This window comes from Pristis pectinata, chromosome 18 (genome assembly GCF_009764475.1).
Source record: "Pristis pectinata isolate sPriPec2 chromosome 18, sPriPec2.1.pri, whole genome shotgun sequence".
Classification (NCBI taxonomy): Eukaryota; Metazoa; Chordata; class Chondrichthyes; order Rhinopristiformes; family Pristidae; genus Pristis; species Pristis pectinata.
In genome coordinates this window covers 44,635,635-44,644,270 of record NC_067422.1, presented here as the reverse complement: position 1 = coordinate 44,644,270, position 8,636 = coordinate 44,635,635, and the positions used below count along the sequence as shown (strand labels likewise).

Genomic DNA, 8,636 nt, shown 5'->3' with positions numbered 1-8,636 from the left:
AGCTGGTTCGGTTGCTGCTTCCCAGCGTTTGCGGTACCCTACGTCCACACACTTGACGACATCGGGGAGAACCCAGCATACAGCGGCCACCGGCGCAAAAGAGCCATCACAGCGGCGGAAAGGTTCCGGATGATTGCCTTTCTCATGTATGCTCGACTGTCCCGAGAAGTCATAAGGATGACCAGCGTGCTCCGGACAGTGACTGACGAAACCAAAATGTCACTGCAACGTACCAGGTATGCCCTAACCCAGACGACAGCGGAGCTGGCTGCTGTCAGGCTGATGGCCCTTCAGACCAAATGGCCCTGGACTACCTACTCGCTGCAGAAGTTGGAACCTGTGAGTGGTCGGGATGGAGTGTAGCACCTTTATCCCAGATGCGTCCAGCAACATCACAGACCTGGCTGATCACACTGGGGACTCGGTAACTAAAATTCAAAAGGCAAGTGATCAGCTCCTCCAGCAAAACATCTCATGGGGAAATTGGTGGCCGTTTGGGTCTCTGGGAGGATGGTGGGCAACTATCGTCCACTGGGCCACCACTCTCGTTTTAGTTGTGATAGCGGACTACATTTTGTGCTGTGCATGCCAGCTTATTAGAACCACTTCTGCCTTCCCTTAGGTACCGAACACTGACGCGTACTTCTGTTATATTAGTTGTAGCTGTCCCCATGATTTGTAAGTGGTATAACTTCTGAGGAGCGGAATGTAGTATGAAAGGCCAGTGGTCAGATGACAGTGGCAACACTACTGACCCCCATAGTCGGATGATAGAATTGTCTGTCGGGTCTGAAGCTACACCACTGTCCATCAAGGGTCCGGCTCCGCCCCACCTATTAAAGAGCACACCTTAGGATTGGCTTGTAACCCACCTTTGTTCTTGACCCTGAATTATTGGCTTGTTGAATTACCTGAGGGGGCTCCACCCAGCCACGGCCCTAGAAAAGATGGGACGCGTGGGCAGCTCTCCCTCTTTTTCAGATTGCTGCTGAGGTCGAGACCAAAGGTGAGAGGGTGCACCCACCTGGATATCGGAACGTCCTAAGTAGATTCCCAGTTGCGTAGAGCCGTTATTGGTCCAGATTCAGGGGGTTCAGACAACGTACTTCTTCGTTCCGTGATCGTTTGTACCAGTTCGTTGTGTGTGTGTGTGAGAGCGTGTATGCGAATCCCCCACGTTTCGTGATCACCCGAGTGCGAGTGTGTGAGTGTGCATTTGTTCCTTCTCATTCTGTTCCCGCGTCTGTCTTTGTAAATAAAATTCTCCTTTTTGAATTACAAAGACTGTGTGTCGAGGTACCTCTATCTTTAAGTCCAAAAGAACCTTTCTCATAACAACAGGGCAGGCAGTATCCAAGTAGAAAAACAAACGCTCAATGATTCAGGTCACGACCATTCCTCTGGACTGTTCTGAAGAAGTGTCCTGAAGAAGGCTCCTGACCCTAATCGTTGACGGTCTGTTTTACTCCACTGGTGCTGCCTTGCCTGAGTGCTTCCAGCATCTTGTTTTTTTTCATCTGGATTCCAGCATCTGCAGTCCTTTATTTCTCTATTCTTATCTTCACCAGCATGTGACACCCTGAGCAATGCAGTGATTACAGCCCAGAAACTCCCGCTCTTGTACCTTCTTCCAATTTCCCCATCTTCACTATTCAGGAACTCGTTCCTTCCTCAGCTTATCCCGTTTATACGAACGTGGCCATAAATGTCTGGCTGCTGACGCTACTCATGCGAATGAAATACCTCCCATCGTCAATGATTCTTGTCTCAGCCCCCTCTGGCACATTCACATCCGCTCTCCAGTGTGCGAACAGATGTGTACAGTCTTGACGAAAAGAGTTTTTCTTACAAAATGCCCTCCGTATTATCTGAAAACAGTCCCACAGACTGGGACGCTCTGAGAGAAAATTATCTCTCACTAAGTTGGCATTCGATTATTGAAAGCTATGGCCTGGAGTTCCAAATTCTTCGCCATCAGGCGACGTCATCAGCCACTCAAATTCTGACCTTCTTTGGACAGACTCAGGTGGGACTCGAACCCAGAATCTTTGAAATATTTGAGCACACAATAGTACAAGTCCAACACGCTATCCATTGCGCTGAAGCACTGAGTGTCAACCCCTTTGATGCAGATTGATAAATTTACAAAAAGCAAATCGCAATTTGTCAAAGGCCAACTCTAGTCCGTTCTCGTTTGTTCTTTCACTGAAGAAGCGACAGTCCCATACTGCCTATTCCATTGCAGCACGAGGTTCGTCAATAACATTTTCCGAGAAATTAGACGGCACGAATATCTGGTGAAGTACCTGGAGTTTTCTTTGGGGTCGGTGAGATTCGCTTGCGTTTATGCACCTGCCTCGCTGAACACCTGCTCAAGAACCAGCAGATTTCAGGGGAATAGCCAATGGGCGGTTATCAGCTTGATGTCACCGTGAGCACACTGCCGCCTCCTCCACGCTGATGTCAGAACTCTGGAATTCTTGCAAATTCCGCGTGATGAAAGTAAAATTCAGAACAGATTACAGTGTTTTCCCTTTTCAAATGAAACTTCTGGACGATCTCTTCTTGGAGGAATTTCCTCTAATTTATCTCTTACACTGGCGTACTGACGCGAAATTTGTTAGTGAAAATTCGGAAAGGACAGAAAATCGAATGAAGCACAGAACTGCGACTGATATTCCGTGAGGATGGATTGAGATACCGGAGTATTGAATAAAAATTGAAGTGAAAAAACTCGGAGAAAGCTTGTCCAGAGGTAGCTTGAGGTCCAGGTAATTACCAACTCCCTGGTAATTGCTGCACAAGTCGATAGGGTGGTAAAGAAGGCGTGCGTGTGCTTAAATTTATACGTTGTGAAATGGAATTCAGGAGTCAGGAAGTTATGTTGCAGATTTAGTAAACTCTGGATGGAACGTATTTGGAGTATTGCATTCAATTATGTCACCCCATGGAAGGAAGTCTCTGTAGGTTATGGACAGGGCTCAATAGAGGTTTACTTGGATTCTTCCTGGAACAGAGGCAAGAGTTGTCTAGGAGAGATTTGACAAACTGGTTTCCCTGTCTCTGGAGTGGAATGGAAGGGGAGATCTAACAAAAGTTTATCAAATTATGAGAGGGATTGATAAAGTGTACAACTGGTATATTTTTCTTGTTTCAGAAACGAAATGTCTAATGCTGGATGGCATGCATTTAACTTGGGGGGGAGGACTGGAGTACAAAGGACACCATTCGGGGCAAGTGTTTTATACAGAGAGCGGTTGGTGTCTGGCGATTGAGGCGTTTAAGAGGCTCTCAGATAGACACATGAATGTGCAGATAATGGAGGGAAAGGGACCATGCTCAACAGGAGTGATTAGTTGTCATTATTTTAATTAGTTCCGCACAACATTGTGGGGCGAATGGCCTGTTCCTCTGCTGTACTCTCGCATGTTCAATGAAGCAGCAAATTAAATTTACTTGCTTATGCCTATATTTAATCTAGATTAGCAAAGAGGAAACATCACAGACAAAAAGTAGAAGAAAACTAGGAACCAAACTGCAAGTGCCGTCTCACCAACGTCTGGTGCAGCTGTAACATGACATGTCATCTCTGCTGTCGATACTCTGATTTATGAAGGCAGGTGTGCCAAACTACGTCTTCACCACCAGGTCCAAAATGGTAACGTAATGTTTTCAACAGAGGGCTCGTCCGGGATTTGAACCCGGGACCTCTCGCATACTCGGAAATTCAAACCCAAAGCGAGAATCATACCCCTAGACCAACGAGCCCCTTCCTACTCATCACGCTACTCTAATCCAATCCGTAACTGGAATATTTTGTGCAAAGTTCAAGGCAAGGACACGGGGCACCATGCTGCTCCAATTCTGCACTGAACCACTGTGAGAATCATCAATTTATAACCGTAATGTGATGTTTCAACGTTAATCCATTGTGGAAACAAGGGCCTGGCCCAAAGCAGCTGAAGGAGTTCTTCATTCCCGCTTTATTAGGCCGCTTTTTCTGATAATACATCATCAAACGCTGTGACTGAGTTCGGAGGTCATTGGTGACAGAACAGACGGCAGCGGAGAGCACTTGGCCATAACATTTCTTCCTGCCGTGTCTTTCCCCCTTTACAATATGTTGGTGCAAATGTTTGAGAACAGGGTTGCAGAGATATGGGAAAACTCCCATTGCTTGTTCGCTCTGGGGAGGATTTATCAGCCAAATATTCTCACCTTTGAAGTATTGACCGTTGCCTTTCTATTCCGGAGAGATGTTTATGCGCTGAAAAATAGAATGTGTTGAAGCATTAAAGAAGTTGGCGGAATATTTATTTGCAAACATACATACAATATTCACAATTGCAGTTAAGAAGCTTTTATTACATTTTGCATCAGTGTTGAAGATTGAGTTGTCAGAAGGTCGGTAATTACTGGTGGCGCCGGACCTGTGCACAGAATCGCTGGAGCCGGTGTGGTGATTATATTCCAACAGTGCTGTTCAGGGGGCTGCAGCGGCGATGTGGACTTTGGATTTGGGACCCTCTTTGTTCTTCATATCAGTCCACGAGCTCCTATCGTACCGAAAACCATCTTGTATTTCTCTTTTCCTCTGTTCTAACGAAGTTTCCCGGACTCGAAACGTTGACTGTTTTTTTGCAATGCAACCTCAACTGCTGAGTGTTTCCCTCATTTTCAGTTTGTGCTTCGAGAAATTCCAGGCTGGTTGTGTCGCAAGGAGCAATTTACGAAGTTATGCATCGAGGAATGGCGGAAAGGTCACTGTCTTACAACTGGAGCCCACCTGATTTCCGCGAAATCACTTCCTGATCATCAGAACCTCAACAGTACGCACACTGATGCATGGCCAATCCCAGATAAAGAAATCTTGTCATATTCAATGTCGCGATCTTGTGATATCTCAGTGACGTTTCAAGCAGGAAATTTTCTTGAGACCAATGGTCTACAGAGGACTCTCCGTATCAGATGCGTTCGTCAACCACGAAACTGTGCTCAAACTCTCAAAGTCGACTATTCATTTCCCTCCCCAGACTCTGCGTGATCCACTGAGTTCCTCCAGCATTTTATGTGCGTTGCCTCAGCATCTATAGTCTCACGTGGGTCTCTGTCTGTCTGTCTGCCTGTCTGTCGCTCTCTCTGTCCGTTAAAAAAATCATTTCTAACGTAATTTTAACGTTAAAATCCATGAAATGACCAGGGGACGAGTTCAGATCATTTTTGAGCATTGAACTGTTCTATTGTGTTGCTAAATTGGATGCAGTTCCACTGCTTTTGGAAAAAGAGATGATTATCCTACAGCTGTCACCTGAATTGCCAGCATTTCTCTGTTTTGTCCTTTCACTGAAGCAATGTCTGCATAATTGTAAAGGAAGCAGTTTCTAATTCCCGGCGTCGTCTCACACCCAGTCTCGCCCTACACTTTCGCACACGGACCATCGCTTCCAAACAAAGAGTCTTGTTCAACGTCATTCATATCCCATCCACGTGACCTCCTCAGGAATCACCCCTTACTTTTCACGAGGCCTTTGCATTTGTTTATACCGATGTAAGATCTGCGTAGGTCGTGTATACAGATAAGTTAATTCAATAAACTGATAGAGTCTGTGCCTGGTGTGGCGGGGATCTGTGGACGGAGATCCTGGAGATTTCACAGTATCCAGGATGGTAACTGAGAATTCTATTCTTATCGAAAGCAAACATATTTAAAGAAAGCTGAGATTCCGGCATTGTTTCATCCTCACCTCCCAGCTCTGCCGACAAAATAAACAGCGCTGAACGCAGCCAATGTACTGCCATTTCACTGGATTTGTGGCATTTCAGTAAATATCCAGAATCACTTTCTCGGGTAAGAAATGCAAGTAAAACCTTTTGAGTCAATTTGCTCTTTTCCGAAGACAGAAAATGAGGATTGATTTTGGGATTTACGTTAGCGTCGTCACCAGCACAGAACGGTGACATTAGCCATCAGTGTGACCAAGTGATCTCAGGTTCTTGGTTCATGTCGCGGAGACTTGGCTTCGAATCCCACTCCGGAATGTAATTAAGCCACTGACTCATCCTTCGTATCCATTTCCTGTTTTACTGCCGGCAGTGTTGGCTTGCACCATCAGTCCTTCGGGCACTGAACAACTCTAGTCCTCCTGACCTATCACTGCCGCTAGATTTTAAAACAAAAGTTACGCTTCATGAAATTATATCACGCCACTCCCACGTCGTTCTGTCCACCTCATTTACTAGCCCCAACTACTCCAGATATTGCCCACAGGAACAGTCGGAATCCCGTGACAGTGACTCCCGTCTCGAATTTTCCAGGTTCCCCCGAGATAAACTTTTACCGGAAACAGGCTGCGTCATTTTTCTGGCACCAAAGTACTGAAATCTATTTCCCTGCTGCCTGACGAATGGACCGTTCTCGGAAATTAACGTCACCGCAATGATTACAATTTCAAATTTGTTTCTCCGTGGGATCAGTGTGTCCGACGTTCAGACGCTCTCATGTGGATTATCAGTGGTATAAGCTGTGGCACTCAGAGTAAATGGAAGAGGAGACCATGACCGTGATCTCTGAAGGTGGTGAATTATTTCTGAACGGACCATGAACCCACGAACCTTTGGCACTGTTGATTTATTTTTTGAAACTTCTCGGAATTGTTCTGTACTTTTGTCTTGCACTGTACTGCTGCCGCAAAACAACGAATTTAACGACATATTTCAGTGATAATGAACCTGATTATGAGACTGACCCATTCCTGAGGCAGGAAACGGGCTGTGCAGTACTGGGAGTATTTGCTGAAACAGTGTCGGGAGAGAATCATGAACCAACCCGCACTTTACCACACCTGATAACCCAGTGATTCTACAGACCCGCGCGGCTTTCTCTTTTCAGACGCACGCTGTTCCCGTCATGGAGAAGGTGAATGAAAACTGCAGAAGTTTGACTCTGTATTTCACATGCAGAGCAAATTCGTTCAATACCTGACGGTCGGCGGGAGAATGTGATAATCCTGCATTGCAGTTTACTTCCACTGTCCCCTGTGGAATCTGATGAGCTGTGCAGGAAGATCTTCACTCGTTGCTTAAAATAAGTACAAAATAAATCTACCAGCAGACAAGAGCTCCACCAGTCACAGAACGATGTCCAAGTCATCATTTCAGGACCACTTGGCTGCACTAACATCACACTTGTAATTCGTTTAATGTCCACTGTAATCACATCACTGTCGAAATTATGTTCAGCGAGTGAGACTCATCAGTTTTCAGGCGGAGAATTCCAAAGATACTCTTCCTGTGGTTGAAGACAATTCTCCTCGTCTCCTCTGGCTGGCCCAGCTCTCATCCTCAGACAGTGGCTTCTTGATCTAGACAGTTACAACTTCACCCGACAAGGCTTTTTAACGTCAAAACATTCTGACTCTGGCCCCAATATGAGTGACAGAACTGTGCAGGCAGCATTGTCCTCTTTTGAAACCGGAATGTATGGGACCTGATGGTCTTTGAAGGGATGGTGCAGAAAGTTTAACTGGAAAAACTCTTGACCACACGAGTTCACGCCGTTTATGTTCCATGGAGCGGGATCACACGGATATATCATTCTGCCCACCGTGACCGTGCCACCCATCAAATCCCGATCTATACCAAACTCATTTCAACCATTTGTCACCCAGTCATTGCAATCTTATCCCAAGCTAACAAATCCCACTCAAAGCTACTCGGTCTCAGTTCTTCTTCGTCCATTGAAGAGCTGTCTCATCTCACATCGACTACCAATTCCAAGACCTGGCCAACAGTACCGAATGACCAATGTAGCATTCAGTGTGTCATTGAGATTTGTGCTGTTCGGAACCGGGACTTCTGGTTCACATTAAATAATTCTGCTGTAGGGTTCAGGTCACTGGACTAGAGGTTGCTGGATGATCGCCCCAGGAAACATTATAATGACCTGCTCTTCCGTCAGATTCGGCTGCTGGAGATCTGGAAGCAGGTAAGCATTGTTTTGTACCAGGCGGTAGGATAAACTTTCATTCCATTCTGCAACAAACACGTTCCTGTTTGTCCCCAGGGCCACGCGGAAATCTCCAACAGTTTAATAGAAACAATCTGGTCGTTGGGAATCTCAACCAACCTTTCCTCCCTTACTGAGTTTCCGACAAAAGCGAGAGGTGTTGGAAATCGGCTGACGACTCACATGGAACTTATTATTCATCTTTCTCTGATATTCGATCACAAACTGTCTGCATCTCCGTCATAAAGCATCCGTGCTCCTGCCCATTCAAAATCCGGCCTGTTTCAATGAGCAATCTATGTTCTCGACACATCCGTTTGCAAGTAGGGCCTCAATTAGCGACAGAGAACGCAAGTAGTACACCATTGAAGGTCGTGTCCAACAGAACTGGCTACTGAACAAATGGCTCAAGAGATTCGCCAATTTAAAAAAAAAGCCGGTCACATGCATGTTCGGGGGAGTCCTTGCAGGAATAACCACGTTCAGAGCGACATTTAAATCTCGCAGCTGGAAACGTCAGTGTTGACAGAAATGTCCTTGGCACTTTCCTATTGATCTGCGGTTATAATAGACAAGACCAAGATATTTGCCGTTGGAAACAACATCCATCTGCCATCCATCCGTTGGACGC

At 45.9% G+C, this 8,636-nt stretch overlaps 1 non-coding gene across 1 annotated transcript; it reads right to left on the bottom strand.

The window, feature by feature from the left end:
- Window positions 1-3,680: 3,680 nt before the first annotated feature.
- trnap-ugg (transfer RNA proline (anticodon UGG)) lies at window positions 3,681-3,768 on the bottom strand. The gene is given in 2 exon segments: window positions 3,681-3,716; window positions 3,733-3,768. It is a non-coding gene; the product is annotated as a tRNA-Pro (tRNA).
- Window positions 3,769-8,636: the final 4,868 nt, after the last annotated feature.